The sequence below is a fragment of the Chanos chanos genome, chromosome 3, assembly GCF_902362185.1.
Source record: "Chanos chanos chromosome 3, fChaCha1.1, whole genome shotgun sequence".
Classification (NCBI taxonomy): domain Eukaryota; kingdom Metazoa; phylum Chordata; class Actinopteri; order Gonorynchiformes; family Chanidae; genus Chanos; species Chanos chanos.
The window spans coordinates 35,731,947-35,748,843 of NC_044497.1; positions in this window are offsets into that span (position 1 = coordinate 35,731,947).

The following is a 16,897-nucleotide window of genomic DNA, read 5'->3' on the forward strand; positions in this document are numbered from 1 at the left end:
CATCCCACTCAAATGACTTAAATGAATTGTAACTTGGAATCTCAAAAATAGTTGCAACTTGGCTGTGGACAAATCAGCTATTGTGAGCAAAAGTACAAATATTGTAAAATATCTGGGTGGCTAGCATTTTCTTTATTCTGATTGTTTTTTTTTTTCATTGTGGCGTGATTTAAGAATATGAACTAAGTCATTACGTTCTGTGGTGGTGACTCCTTCAGGAATTTGATAACAAAGGCTCTATATGAGTTCTTGATGAGCTCTCTGATTCTTTAGGAAACGAGAAATCCCGAAAAACAATACAGAGAAATGACCTGAACGACCAATGCATGGTGCATATATATTTATTATGCAACTCATTTAATGATTAATGTCCATATATACTTGCTGTAGAAGTACAGTATCTCTGTACTTCTCTAGTTGTGACATTTTGCCCTTGCCTGGGAACATAAGAAATTGCCACCAGCAGAATACTCCACAGAACAAGGTGACCACAGGTTGTTTCCTGGCAACCGATCACTGACATTCCATGACTTTATTTGGTTGTTTGTTTCCTTGTTTTTTGCACAAGCAACAAGGACTCGGAAACAGACTTTCTGTTTATCATAACGACAAGCCCAGCATTGCTTGGAGCCACAGAGCAATATGATCTTCAGTGTACTCCCACATCATAACATAACACACACACACACACAAATACATAAACAAACAAACATATTCTCACAAAAGCTAAAGGTATGTAAATTTTAAAATACAATATGGTTGTATTGCCCATGGCAGATGTGGTCATATGCTAGCATTTTTTTTTTTGAGGAATGTATTGCTTTTTAATCTACATCTTGAACAGAATGTTTCAAAGGACCTTAAGGAACAATGCATTTAATACAGAAAGCAATTATACTACTTAGCACTCTCAGAGCCTCTTTATTGTAACTGATTGAGGGTTTTTTTGTTATAATTACATGGTTTAAGAATATGGACCATGTCCTTAAGTTCTGTGCTGTTTTAAGTGACTGCTTAAAGGACTTGATAACAAAGCATCTTTATTAGCTGTGAGGGTTGGAACCCCCGGCAAACTTCCCTATGCTTCTGTTCGAACACACTCTCCCTTTGTCCTCATTAACGGACTTCCGTATAAGTCCATTTCAGAAAGGGTATTAAATTTTGCCCTTTTGTTTAACATTGAATGGACTTTTTTTCTCCTTGGAGTCCTTACACTCTTCCATATCATTTCTTTGTAAATGAAAGTAAATTAAAGAAGAAAAAAACTATGTTTGAAAAATTTTGCAAGTAGTGAAAAGGGAGAAAGGTCATTTTACAGATTTATAAATATGTTATTACACTCAGAAAAAAATGCTGTGTTGAAATATTGTTAAATAAAGTTCAAAAGCAAAACTTTGCTTAGTATATTAAAAAAAAAAAAAAAAAAAAATATATATATATATATATATATATATATATATATATATATATATATATATCTTCCAAGCTTCACAAGCTTCCATCCTTACATCCATCCATCCATCCATCCATCCATCCACCCATCCATCCATCCACTCTCTCTCTCTCTCTCTCTCTCTCTCTCTCTCTCTCTCTCCCTGTTTAACAAAACTTTGGCTGTCATTCAATGCTAGCCTCAGGCCATGCTCAGTGATTAAAAGGCCCCAGAGATAAGGAGACCTAAATTAGATTTCAATTAGCATGTTGAATATTCATAACAGACTAACATCTAAAGGTAAATGCTTTTTGATCTCTGCTCACAAATATCACTTGTGTGCATTCCCTGGTCCTTTCACTCCACTTCCAAGAGTCATATTTTTTTTTTTCAGAAGCGGCCGTGCATCGGCCTCAGCTTACTGAGTTCCTCCAGGGGAATGTTCTGGAATAATGATGACGGCTTCTACAAAAAGACAGAAAACCATAATGAATGTTTATACCAAAGGGACCCAATAGAGAGGGCATCCTCACTAAGCATTCATTAATTAGTATTTAGCAGAAGTTGATCAGGCACAAAAGAAAAAAGGGAGAGAGAGAGAGGGAGAGAGAGAGAGAGAGAGAGAGAGAGAGAAACACACGAGTATCATCACTGAGAATTGCGTTAGGGCAGGAAGTCATTATTCAAAACTTTATGAGGGCCAGTGAACCCCCTCCAGACCGTATATTCAAATCAGACTTCATTTCTCCAACCAGTCTGTTTACCTTATTTTCCTCTCACTCTGTTTATTAATCTTTTATGGAAATGTCAACAGAATGCATGGAGTGAGAAACCTCATATCCACTTACAATAATTATCTTTTACTCACAAATCCAAACGAAACAGTGCATCCTATTAGTAAAATATACCTCTGTTGCTTTCCTCTCTGACCTCTCTGTAATTTAATTTATAGCAACCGTTTAACCATAATGGCCGCTTATGGCCAGAACTACGCTCTGTCCTTGTAATCAGTGTCCTTAAGACTGTTTATTTATGTAATTTCTCCAGAGTAATACAAGCACAGTGGAAGGGGCATTAAAAATTGGGTCTATGATGCAGTATAAAGATGGATTCAGCAAATTGTACAACCATGTACATCGGTCTCTAAGTTAGGGAACTCGGTTATCAGATTAAGAAGAGTAGAAGTTTGTCTATTATATGTATTGGCTTTATTTATACAATTACACTTGTATTTTTGAGTCTTAGAGAGAGGGAGAGAGAGAGGGAGAGAGAGAGGGAGAGAGAGGATGTATATTGCCCTAGGCTCTCCTGCCACTGTGCTCAGACGGCTTTGTGTTAACGTTTTGATGAGTCTCATCTATAGATACAGTCAAGCAAAAAAAAAAAAAAAAAAAAGAAGATAGAGAGAGATAAAGAGGAAAAGCAAGTCCTCTCTTGATGGAGTCAATGAGGATTACAGTAAGTAATACAACATAACTTAAATAATCATTCAAACAGACAGCACAGAGCAAAATGATAACTTTTTAATGTTGAACAATGTCACCAGTGGTAAGGAGTGTAGAATTTATGGAATCCCGACTGACTCTTATGTTGCTGCTGTGGCCGGAAAGACAAATTAGATGTTCTTTGCATAAGACTGTTAATTAATTCAATTAATTTTTGTTCATACATTCATTCCAGGGATTTGGCATTTGAAAGAATAAAAAAAACACCATATTTTTCTATTTTCATGTTTTATCGCTTGCTCTCTCTCTCTCTCTCTCTCTCTCTTGCACCAGATGATGGTCAGTCAGTTGCCAGGCAATCTGCTCTGTCAGAATCACACTTGCATTTTACCCCCAGATTTCTCTTTCTTTCCTTGTTCCTCTTGGAGAGAAGGGGAGGTGGGTGGTATGGCTTGGAGAAAACCCAACTGGAGGAACAATACTGGTCAGCAACACCTCGTAGTTTTGCTGGAGGAGGAGGACCCTGAACATCCCTGTCTGACTCATTGCCAAGGGAAGGAGGTTCGGTTGGGGGGGGGGGGGGCAGGTAGGGCAGGTAATGACCCTGTGGTCTTATGTGTGTGTGTGTCTGTGTTTGTGTGTATGTGGATCTTTGTGGTTGTTGTTGTTGGTGGGGGAGGGGGGGGGGGGGGTTGCAGTGGTGTGCTAGTGCTCGGAGGGGGGGGGGGGGGGGGGGGGTAATACATTTGATGCCACAGTGGACAGTTGGTAGTTAAGAAGGACTTTGCCCATAGCTAAAGAGAAGCTTATGAAGGAATGTGTGTTTATATGAGTGCGAGTGTGTGTGTGTGTGTGTGTTTATGAACAAGGGCAGACAAGTACCTGATGAGAGTGTGTATGTTGGTCCAGGCACTGACAGGCAAGCAGGTGGTGAATGTGGCTGTGCCTGAAGGCCAGGAGATGAGTGTGAAAGTCTGTGTACATCTGTGTGTCTGCCTGGATGTTTTGTGTTTGTGGGCATGTGTGTGTGTATGCGTGTGTGTGTGTGTGTGTGTGTGTGTGTCTGTGTGCATGCGGGTGCGCACTAGCACACAGGCTTGCAGAAGGGGGTAGGTGTGTGAACAGCAGCTGGAGTGTGTGTGTGTATGTACGTGTGTGCGTCTTTGTGTGTGGGGGGAGTCACCCTGCATTCAGAGACACTGCTAAACAAAGTCAACAGCATTCACTCCACTGTCTCTCAGCATATACATGTACACCCCCACGCTCAAATCCACACTCACCCACTCATACACACTCACTCACACACACATGAACACACATCACACGCACATCACACAAGCATACATAGAGAAAGAGACAGACAGACAGATATCCACATGCACACGCACACACACACACACACACACACATACACACACACACACACACACACACAGAAACCTGAGAGGCAGGTTTCTCATATGTTACTGATGAAAACATACACAAAATGGATGGCAGTGTATTTTCGAGTAGATTCTCTTTCTCTCTTGTTCTTGTCCTGTCTGCCGCTTTTTTCTCCTCTTCTTTCCTTCTCTAGGTCTCTTCCCCCTCACTATATCCTCTGAATTTTTGTTGAAAGGAATCCACTTATCTTACCTGATGTTTCTCTCTCAGCTACATTCTCAAAAACATTACAAAGAAGCACCAGGGAGTACCTTATGCTGGCTAGTCAAAATATCAACAGCACAATTAAAATATCAGTTGTAACAAAGAAAAAAAGATCCAGTGCTTATTCCAGTGTAAGATAGATATACCACTGTTGTCATGAATATTGTGATTGTAGACTTGGATCAAACTGGTTTTGGAGAAGAAAAGGCTGAAGTTATGTGTTGGGGACCTAAAAACACTGGTTCCATCATCACTGTAGAGCAAGTTGGCAAAGAGATACATGACCACTAACTCAGTTATCAACCAGTAATCAACCTTACCTATTTACCTCTGTCTATCCAATCAGCCTTGTGCTCACATGTCCATCCATCCATCCATCCATCCATTCATTTGTCCGTCCACCCGTCCAGTCGGGTAGTCTGTCTGTTCCCTCGTTTTTCCATCTATTCATCCATCTTTTCATGGATGCAATGAGGTCACTTTAATTTCCCAAGCATTATACCTAAAGGCCATATGTGGACTCTTAGTACAACGTGAACACCTGTCTGATGTTTGTGTGTGTGTGTGTGTGTGTGTGTGTGTGTGTGTCTGTGAGTGTGTGATGTTCAACTTTATGTAGGTCACTGACAGCAACCAAAAATGCATGTGGAAACTGAACCAACAGTACCAGTGACTACTTTCTATGTGATATTTCCAGATACTTTCTTAATTTAAGCAATGGTGTGCGCGCGTGTACACACACACACAGACAGACAGAGCAGTACAGGTGATGAGAGGTGCCAGATATCTCCAGGTGTCTGGCTGTACTTTCCTCCATTTGTCACATCATAAATCAAACACTCTCTACAGGAGGCAGAGAGGACAACAGAGCTGCCCACAGCAACCCTGTACTTAACAATCAGCAGAGGAGTAAACAAAAACCAGAGAGAGAGAGAGAGAGAAAATGAATGAAAAAAAGAAAGAAAGAAAGTTACTTAGTTTCATTAACATCTCCCAAAAGTTACCACAAAAATTGAGGTCTCCAAAACAACAGAGGTAATTCCCAAAGCCAAAAAAACTGTTAAAATTGTTAAAAAAAAAAAAAAATCCAATCAAACAAGTAAAAAAACCCTAAATAATTCTCTCAATATTTAAGTCTCATTCTTCTTTTTCTTTTCCATTTCTCTCTCTTTTTTTTTTGGGTGGGGTGTGTGTGGGAGGGGGGGTGTTTAGTCGTGTGGCCAGATGTCCACGTTGACATAGTGCTTAAGGCGTTTGACTGGATGAAACGGAGAGCTGGCTGGCGGGTAAAGGGGGATTAAAACAGGCCCTCGGGCTCTCTTGTTATATTGAAAATATCCTGGGCTGCTTTGTATGGAGATTTGCATACATGGAGGCCCACACGGGCCTGCCCATCTGTTAGAGTGCATTGTCCCCAAACAACAAAGTATGTTGAAATATTTCACATCACCATCTATCAGGAGAGCGATAAAGAGAGAGGGAGAGAGAGAGCGAGAAGAGAGGAGAGAGAGAGAGAGACAGAGAGAGAGAGAGAGAGAGAGAGAGAGAGAGGGAAGGGGAGAAGAAAGAGAGAGAATGAGTTGGCATCTCTTTGAATTTGAACAGATCCCAAATGTGCTTCAGTCCCTGAGTAAACATCATTCTGGCTGGCCAGGTTTTTCGCCTGAATGTGGAACATTGAAATATTTCGTTCTGTATTCTGTGCAGAAAAGTGAGGAGATGACAAATCGGAAAACAGGTCTTATGGATTAATATGGTTCACTGTGTGCAGAGGTCTCATACTGCCTGTGTTATCTCACTACACCAAGTTACTGAAGACAGGTTTAATGTCATAGCAAGGGTCAATGACATTTTACCTTTATCAGAAATGAGAAAATGTGATATTGAACTTTTTAAAGGGATCATACAAATGTTAAAATTATTTTCAGCATAGTTACCCGAAGTCTGTCTGTCTAGTTGCTAACAATATCTAGTTGCTGAAATTTGATCTCATTCATAACATTTTCTCGTTAGAATGAAGTGCTCTGATGTTCATAAAATGTTTTGCGTGTTATTCCTGCTCCATCACATCTGATAATAACACGTTCAACGAGTCATATCATGTCCTATTATCAGCTTTAGTTTTGTGCTTCGATTCACTATATTATGGTATAAATCTTTTATAAAAATGTGCATAATCACTGAATATAAAATGTGTAAGTGTTCAAATATACAGAGATTATTTAAGCTGAGAGATGATCGTGTAGAAACAGTTAATAGATTTATCAGAGCGAGAAAGTGGCTTTGGAGTCATTTCTCTCCTGACTCAGTCCCTCTTTATAATATTAATGCTATAACTCTGCCTCTGTTTGACATTTAAAGGCTCTGTAAAATTAGATAATTACTGTGATATATCTACATACTCATCTTCACGACTGAGCCAAAGAGTATAAAATTCACAAACCAGAAAGAGCAAGGGAGAGAAGGAGAGCGAAAGAGTGAGAGAGAGAGAGATTAAATAACTTGGTTCTTGTATGATTTGAAATGCATCACCCTGTAATGTAAAGTGACCTTGTCTGTGGTGATTGCTCAGTGAAAGATAGTCTCTCCTCTGCATCCTTGTGTTTAACCCACTTTAATAGGCACTGAAAACTCCCTCCCTACTCACTGCACACAGGCAAACTCTCTGCCACTCTGCTACTTCATAGACAGACGAAAAAAGGCTTATTATCCTCATTTCTGAGTCCGTTTCACTTTCAGAATGCCTTAGTAGTTATTAATTATTTATTTAATTAATTACTTCTCCATTTATTGTGTATGCATTAAAAACACATTGTATGGCTGGAATTCATGGGTGATCACTATAAAGTCGAGAGTAGCTTAGTGGCACCTGACTGAAAATTTCGGCTTTGCAGTGTGTAGTGTTTAGTGAGGAAAAGATATGAAGTCAACACTGCAGCAAAATGAGAAAAGACAGGATGACATCTTTTTTTTCAACAATATGTCATTTCTCATCAGTCTGGACATAAAGCAAATTTTAGTCTCAGTGTGAGACGTATAGTTTGGATTCAAATCGGGCTGTGATTCTTTACTGCCATAGCTCTAAAAAAAAAAAAAAGACACTTTACAGTTGCCTAAAGTTGCTGGGAGTCGTTGTGACCCTCTACAGTTCGGACAACAGCATTGCTTTGTGAAGTACTCAGCATACAGTCCATCAGACAACTGTCCAAACTGGCAGCATGTTCATCCCAATCTCACACCAAAAATGCCACCCAGCGAAAAAAAAAAAAAAAAAGAAAGAGAAAAAGAAAAAAAGACAGAGAACAGCAAAGATGGACATGACGAAAGTGTTGTCTGCATGGGGGAGGATTCTGGAATGCAAAACGTGCTCAATCTGTTTGTTCTCTTAGACATCCAAGAACAGATCCCATATCTCAGAGAATTTTTTTTTTTTAACTGCATCATTATTGACCAGGTTTTTTGTTTTGTTTTGCTTTGTTTTGTGGCTTAGTGTTTCTTTTGTTTACAGCACCTAAATGATTTCTTATCTCAACTAACAACGTTAAATTAAATTTTGTACAAACACCAGATATTCCCAAATATTAAACATCAAACTACATTTGCTGATTTAAAATATGTTTCGGTGACACAATGAGACCGCTCCATTTCTGTGATGCTATATCAGGATATCATTCAGTGATAGTGGAATCACTCAACTGAAACAGTGCAACTGGCACACTTTAACCTCACTTTAATCTGGATTAACCGGTAATGCTGGACTAGTGTCATTATTATTATTTAAAAGCTGTTACATGTTCTGCTAAAGAGAGAAGGGGGATGGGGTTTTGGTCAAACTGTGAACTAAACAGTGTAAGATGGGGCAGAAAAAAGAGAGAGCGAGAGAAACAGAGAGAGAGAAAGAGAGAGAGAGAGAGCGAAAAAGAGAGATAGAAAGAGACAGAAAGACAGAGACAAAGAGAGGGCGCAGTCAGAATAATGTAGGCTTTATTAAAGTGCCAAATGCTCATCTTTTTATTTTAAAATCGTCCCAAAATTAATAAATAAATAAATATGGTGTACAGATCCCAGTAATTAAATTAATCTCTTTAAATTCTGCCCTGTACACCAACTAGGGCAATAGGAAGTCCCTGTGTGAGTATGTGTGTGTGTTTCAGTGGGGGGAATGGGTTGATTTTTGGAGACAATGGTTCCCATCATTGAAACTGTGAAGTCCTTCACATAAATCACACGCACGCACGTACACATACACACACACACACACACACACACACAAAAAGCTGGCAGTGTAGAGGCCAGAGCTGCAAAAGGGAGCTGATGGCCACATTGGTTATGCAACAGCATGCGGATCAGAGCCACGACAGACAGGTGGCAGACCACTCTGTGTGTAGGTGTGTGTGTGTGAGAGGGTGGGGTGGTGAGAGAATGAAGGAGAAAAGAAAAGTGAGAGAGGGAGGCGGGAAAGAAGGAAGGATGGATGGATGGATGGGTGGAAGGAGGAAGGGAGGAAGATAAGTGACATTAAAAGTAGCTGAATTTCTTTCTTTCTTTCTTTCTTTCTTTTTTCCTTTTTTTTTAGCTATCTGTGGTACTTGTCCTCCTATACAGTATCCCAGGTTTAAATCCCTTGTTTTAATGACTGCAGTGGGCATTCATAATGTGTGAAGGATAGGATCTATTGAAACACAAGTGTTTATGAGCACTGTTAACAAATATTGAAAAGTTGTTAAGGGGGTATAATGACTGTACATAGCTGACGGTGTGTGATTAGCTAATCGTAGCTGTTTGTGAAGACGACCTGGTGACTCGCTGAAGGACATAGGTCAATGTCCTGAGCTTGGATAGAGAAAAGATTTCAGATGTTATTAATGTGGGTATGGAGTCAGAGATGCAGTCCTTTCCCCTGAGTCTGTAATAACTCTCATTAGAGTAAGTATTTAGACTTAACCCACCCTTGGCCCACAGTCTCACAAATCTTACAGAGAAGGTGACAGAGAGCTGACTCCTCTCTCTCTCTCTTTCTCTCTCTCTCTTTCTCTCTCTTTATGGCTGTCTTTTTAAGGAATAAGAGCACCCAATTGTTACCTGAATGTTGTCCAGAAGGCATTTGAAATATAGGGTGAAAGTTAAGGTTACGTTTAGACTTGAGAGCACCTGAGTGTGTTAAGACCTTCTGGACACCGAACGTTTGCCTGGTACACCTCTACACCTGTGTGGTTTAATGTAAGTGGACTATGTAGGAACAAGGTTATTATGCATGAAATGGCGTACTGAAAATGATTTGCTTACAGGTGTTGATATGTGACCTAGTGTTCTCTTCAAGAGTTGAACTGTGGAAGAGAGCTTTCCTTATCCCTTCATCTCTCTCACTCTCTCTCTCTCTCCTCACAGGCTTTGAGACAGTGTCTGATCAGGCGTTATCCATATTGCAGTGAGTCAGAGCTAAGACACATCATATTATATTTGACATTAACCATGTTGAGAAGGAGGTGGAAGGACAGAAATGGACTTTTTACATATCTTGTTTTAAAACAATTACTCAGAGACCAGGCGTTATCCACTAAAATCTTTTGCCAAGGCATCTTACGTGTGGATTCTTCTAGAACTCGCTGACCTTTCAGAGAAACAGATCGTCTGTGTCACAAGTCCCTAAACAGGGTCTGTGAGGGACCGGAAGTTTTGAATGAGTCAGTCTGAAACCTCGGGGTTTACTGGGATCGTCGAAGCTGCTGTTAAAATGTACTGTATACGTGTTAACTCCCTTGCATTGACTCATATTTGCATTTAGTCTGGTGAGTGTGAAATATATAAAGACCCATCAGCATTCATGTGAGACACAGTAGTCTCCAAGTTAACATCCTCATATTTACCGTGTATAGTTGCTTGGCTTGGCTATTTTGTTCTGTGTGAAGCCGGTGGAAGCCGTAGCACTGTAGAGGAGGGATGAGTGACTCTTAGAACTGGTGGTATGAGAGGGCACAGCTCCGTGAGACTGAGATAACACAAAAGGACCCACAAGTCATATGAACTTTCACCCCGCAGGTGTTCTGACCTGTGATGCTTTCAGCTCTTGCATTTATTTCAACAGCTGAAAGTCCAAAGGTCATGAATATTCAGTTTAACATGCAAAAGCAAACAAACAAAGCTTGAAATGTTTGACCACAAGCGAAATAAACTGACAAGACTGAAGCAGGGAAGAGCTGTCCGAAACAAATGGACCAAATGGAGTACACCTACTTTCCCCTGAGACAGAATCATCTATGATAGCTTTTAAACATATTTCACAGGCTGACTTTTGAAAATTAATAACCATCGACGATAGCACTAAGGACATTTAAAAAATGAAATGAAATAAAATGAAAAGAGAAAACAAAGATGATTACAATTACTATGATTACAAACATGATGATGAATGACGGGAAAAGGCTGTCGCAGTAATAGGCTGTATTGCGGTTGCTCTGTGTTGACTTTGTAATCTGTCAAACACAAGAGCCTGTAGCTGAACATAAGCCTCTGTGTTCAGTTCTTCTCAAGTAAATCTAGCCATTTTCACTTTTAGTTCTGCTCCGGCTATATTCACAGACATTCAACGCAAAAAAACACACATGCAAGCTTTAATCATGAGGTATATAAATGTCACACAAACTAATGTAAACACAAACACAGAGCACACACTTTTACAGGCACACACAGACACACACACACGCAAGGACCTAAACCAAACCCCATAGTTTATCCTTACTGTTCACACTATTCACATGTACACATCATAAAACACATGTGCACATAAAACACTGTCTGCTTCACTAGAGTTTGCACACACACACACACACACATACACATGCGCAGAGAGAGAGAGAGCAGAGTGGAATCCGGTATAAAATATGAGCGGTAAACATTTGTATGGACAGATGTGGATTAATGTTCATCTTTTCTTCTTGTGGAAGATTAAACCTGATTTACTGGCTAACAGGGTTTAGCCTTTCACCATTTTTGATTACAGAGACAGAGAGAGAGAGAGAGAGAAAGAGACAGAGAGGGAGAGAGAGAGAAAGAGAGAGAGAGAGAGAGAAAGAGGAAGTGTGAAGGACAGCAGTATAAGTACAGAATGAGCCATGAAGAGGAAAAAGAGAAACCGGAAAAGATGATGGGACAACATCCGTGAACCTGCTAATCCATCTAAAAAGATGAAATAAAAAACAAAAAGCCAAATCAAATGACTTATTCTGAGTGGCAGTATGCTGTCATTCTGTCTTCTGTTTACTGAGGTTTTAAATCTTCGTGGTGGGTCTCAGAGTGGACAGGACTGAGGGTGTGTGAGTGTGAGTGTGAATGTGAGTGTTTGGGTGGGTGGGTGCTGGACCAGTGGCTCATGTCTGGGTCTGGGTGGTGGAGAAGGGGCGGTGAGGGACTGGAGGGGTACAAGGAGCTTGGCTGCATTTGGAGTCGATAACGAACATTTAATGCAAGTCAGGAAAAAATGAATACGGTCACCATCTGCCGCCTGTTCGACTGCATTCAAAGCACAGAGCACCATCCCACAGCCAATCTCACTCTACATGTGTAGTGAGAGAAGGGGGGGCAGAAAGGGACAGAGAGAGAAATTAAGGAGAGGAAAATGAAGAAGAAGAAATGGTGGAGCAAGAAAAAGACTAAACGAATGAAGGAGGAAGAAGTGAGCCCTGAGTAATGCTGAACAGAGTGAGTGAGAGCGACACAAAGAGAGTGAATAAAGAGAAGGGTAAGGAGCAGTGCAGGCTCGCTCAGAGGCAGCTGGTCTATCGTTTGAGTTTAGTGTTGTCTCAGACACAGATGCAGGTGAGCACAAGTAGGACACACAGACATGAGCCTCCCTTCTCAAGGTGTCGGGAGTGTACGAAACACTGCCCTGGGCAGAGGCATGCATGAATACACACACACACACACACACAGAGAGAGAGAGAGAGAGAGAGAGAGAGAGAGAGAGCATAAGAATGGTCGTAAAATGAATATTTGGTTAATACAGTAAATAAATACGGTCAATCCATAATCCCTAGCTGCTCACACATAAACTCGCACACACACATACACACACACACACACACACAAACACAGATCCTTCCAGAGTGCCAGGTTGTGATTAAATTCAGCATTGCTCATGATCCCCAGTTCAATCTTTGCAATTTTCATTTGCAGGGAGATTTAATATAGATCATCATCTCCCACACAGAGTGCCCCCTCAACTTTAATCTAGAACAATCTCTGCACTGTGTATGGGGACAGCGCACAGGGAATCATCTGACACTTTAAGCCCAGGAAGAGGAGTTGTGTCTGGGATGGGTCTGGCAGGGTAAGCCTTTCCTGCAGACCTCCAGGACAGTTGAAACAGCTGTTTGCCATTATGGATATTGGTGTTAATCTGTGTTACTTTGACCTCATATTCACCGTAATCACTCATACACACATTAAATATGTGGACAAGCTTTCTAGGCAGTGATACTGGGGAGAGGAGGAGGTGGTGAATACAAGAGGAGGGGACTTGCAAGGGAGAAACACTTTGGTTTGGGGAGGGATAAAGGAGTTGAGTGGGTATCTGGGTTTCCTGTGTGTATGTTTAAATCTGGTCTGATCCCTGTGACAGAGACACACATGGGTGATACACAGCCACTGATGTGCACAGAGAATAGGGATATACTGTATCTAAGAACATACTCTGACTGAAAACAATGTTTTTTGACTGAAAACAGTGTTTTTTCACTATTCAGATTCAAATCCTTCTGTTGGTTTGAATTGTATTCAGTCATTGTGATGTCTATTTCACGCATAATGACTACTGCACTGATGGTAATAATTAGGAGTAAAACATGAAAAAAAAATGCTGTACTGCTTTTAAACCCACTGTCCTCCACTGAGGAGTAATCACAGAGTGACACAGTCTGAACCCTCCTCACTGACCTTAAGGTTACCGGAAGGTTAACAATATTGGTATTCGGTACACAAACATTGCTTGGTGCATAGCTGATGTCTGAATATCAGTAAGAGTTAAAGTCACAGACGTAGTTTACCCTCACAAGTAAATTGCAGACAGGATGGAAGAATATAAAGGAAAACCCTAGAGGGTCTGTTTTTTTTTAGTCTGACTTATTATAGCAGAACTGCAACATACTGTGCATACAGTTTATTCCTGATGTAATAATGTAATGGTAGTTGTTGTAAACATGTTACATAATCACAACAAATCAACAGCTCACATAACCTCATGTATTTACACATCTGCGCTGAGACTTAAGTTAGGGTAAGTCAAGAAAAGAATTTTGAAACTTATTGACAAAAAAGTGAAATGTGTCTTTAAAGAGGTTCAATTTTTGATCAGGCATTTTTGAGCTCAGTTGCTTGATTTTTTTTTTAAATGTGGTTTCCTCTCATTTTTTTCAGAGTTGTTCAAATTTCATGAGGTCATAATTTATTATTTTTTTCTTGAATTATTTATTACAATTCTGTTATTTGATTTGACTTATTTATTACTTTTTCTCAGGTGTCCTAATTCACTTGGTATTCCAGTGTGTAATTCAGTTCAATATGAATTTCCCATATATGTTACACAATGACATATACAGCTTCAACAAAAATGCAAAGGTTATCAGAAGTTAATCATTAATCATTAATGATGCAGAATTTGTACTGAATATCACCATTTAAATATTAAAAATGTGTAACAATCTGCCCAAACAAAGGAAAAGAATTACACCATCCCTGTCCATGATTACGGTGCTTTGTCATTACAGCAGACACACAAAAGGCGTTTGATACGATACGATACGATACCAGAGAGAAATTGGCCCCGCAGGATTATGAGGATGCTGACCAAATTAAAACATTACATTAGAGTGAGAGTAACTGGTAATCCAGATTAAACTAATGTAAATAATGAATGTGAGCAGAGAGAGGGTCTGGACACATAAACACATACACACATACACATACACACATACACATACACACATACACATACACACACACACACGCACCCACCCACCCACGCACACACACACACACACACACACACACACACACACACACACACACACACACACACACACACACACACACACACACACACAACCCCCACAGACATGTGATCTGGATGAGAGAGTGCGCCAGTCTGTGGCTCGTTTTCTGATCATTTATCCATGCCAAACTGTCAAAGAGTCTCTCTCTCTCTCTCTCTCTCTCTCTCTCTCTCCCTCTCTGTCTCCCTCTCTCTCTCTCTCTCCGCCTGTACTTGCACACCCATACAGACAGATACACAAGCCACAGATTTCTGACTGCCAAATCCCTGGGCCTGGAACTGCTGCAGTTTGTTCAACACTGGAGTGTAATCTTACTTAAACTGTATAATTGAATTACCAACAATACATTCAAACAACACAATCTTCACTTTGTATTCACTTTGTATTCTTAAATGGATCTAAGCCAATAGCAGAGCTGGACAGTACAGCCACTCAGAAAGGTAGATTCTCTGTGCCCTATTGGACTAATGTCAGGCTGATGAGAAACAGGGGTCTGTGTGTGTGTGTGTGTGTGTGTGTGTGTGTGTGTCGGTGACAGACAGAGCAGATCGTGTCTCATCATGGCTCAGTGTTCTGCTGGGAGGATTAAAAAGGTTAGAGCGGGTTTACGTGTACATATCACTTCTGTGAGTCTCTGTGCCACTTCCCCTTCTCTCCTGACATTACTTAATGTCATTCCTTCTCACAGACTTTCCCGAATTCCCTACCCAACAGCCGACATTGTTACAATTTAATTTTTTAGAACTCTATTTAAACATCTGATTCATTGAGTCTGGGTTCCTGAGGAGTCCCTGAATTGTAGAATCAGGTGTATGTGATTTGTAATGGAATACATTTCTGCAGGAGAGTAGCCCTTGTAGGGGAGGGCTTTTGTTTGGAAGATACCAAACAGAGACAATTTAGAATTTCAATTCACAGATTAGACAGACGATCAGACTCTATATCTGTGGAACTGTGAACTATGTGTCCAGATGTCTAAACTCTCTCTCTTTTTTTCTCTCCCTCAGAGAATCTGTCAAATGATAGAGGATTCATGACTTTCTGCTTTCATCAGACTCACAAGTCTTCGCTAATTCTTATATTCATTCATCGCACAGCCTCTTTGAAAATGATTTATGCCATCGGTCCAGCAGCTGCTTGCGACAATATACAGGTTTGGAATCTGGAGCGTCAAGGATGGACAAAATGACTGTGCATTTCATTTTTCATTCTTCCGTATATCCCAACCTGTCTTTCTGAATCTCCCCAAACCTTTGGCTAGGGAGCCCAAAACCATTAAAATATATTCTAAGCCCCTTCCTCCGCCCTCCCATTAAACCCCTCTCGTCAATGTCCTACAACATTTAAACCACCGACTTTGCATGTAAGTTGACAGACTATCACTAGTTTACCTTAGCAAACATGATTTAATCGCACAATCTGCAAAATCCCAAATCCTCTTACTCCTGCTGTATTACATATCTACAGAACAATAGAAACTCAATCAGAACAATCAAACCTCTCTCCCTCCCTTTCTCTCTCCCTCTTGCCCAGATTATGTTGTCCCATTGTCATGATTAAAAATGAAAATGGAGCCGGGAAGAGCATAGAAAATCCGGTGGTGTTCGGAATTTGAGGGATATCGGAGAGAGGATAATACAAATGTATCCCCTGTAATTCCCTGATAAGCATCAAGAGCATTGTCCTCTGCTGATGGCCATGATAATACAAAGACCAGAGACGACTGGCGCAACATCACAGGCAGGAGAGATGTCCAATTAAAACAATGAATTTCAAGTTCAAATAAAATGAAACACTACAGCTGTTTGGAGGAAATGGTCAACATTTGTATATGTGCACAATATGCATATGAATATCTGAATGTGTGTGTGTGTGTGTGTGTGCGTGCGTGTGTGTTTGTGTGTTGTGTGTGTGTGTGTGTTAGTGTCACTCTCTCTGTGTTGAATGTGAGTATGCTCATTTATGAGGAGCTCTCCTCATTACTGCCACTCCGTTGCACTTCCTGTGCTAATCCCGCCCTCCAACAGGGAGCACTGTGGGTAAACAGCACAGCATTTGCCAAACTCAACGTTTGCATTCAAATACACCTGAGAACACACTGCCACAGCCTCAGTCAAGCACAAGACAATTTTAAACAGTTTCACACAGGATACGTCACTCTGAGTACATTTGCATTTATTAATTTGTTACAGCACAAAGGAGTGACAATGACACAATGATACCCCATGAAGAATAAACAACTTATGGAGCTGCTTAAGACAAAATATAACATTTAAGTCAGAAATCTAACTTAAACCCAGTCTGCCTACAACACCAACTGCCCTCAT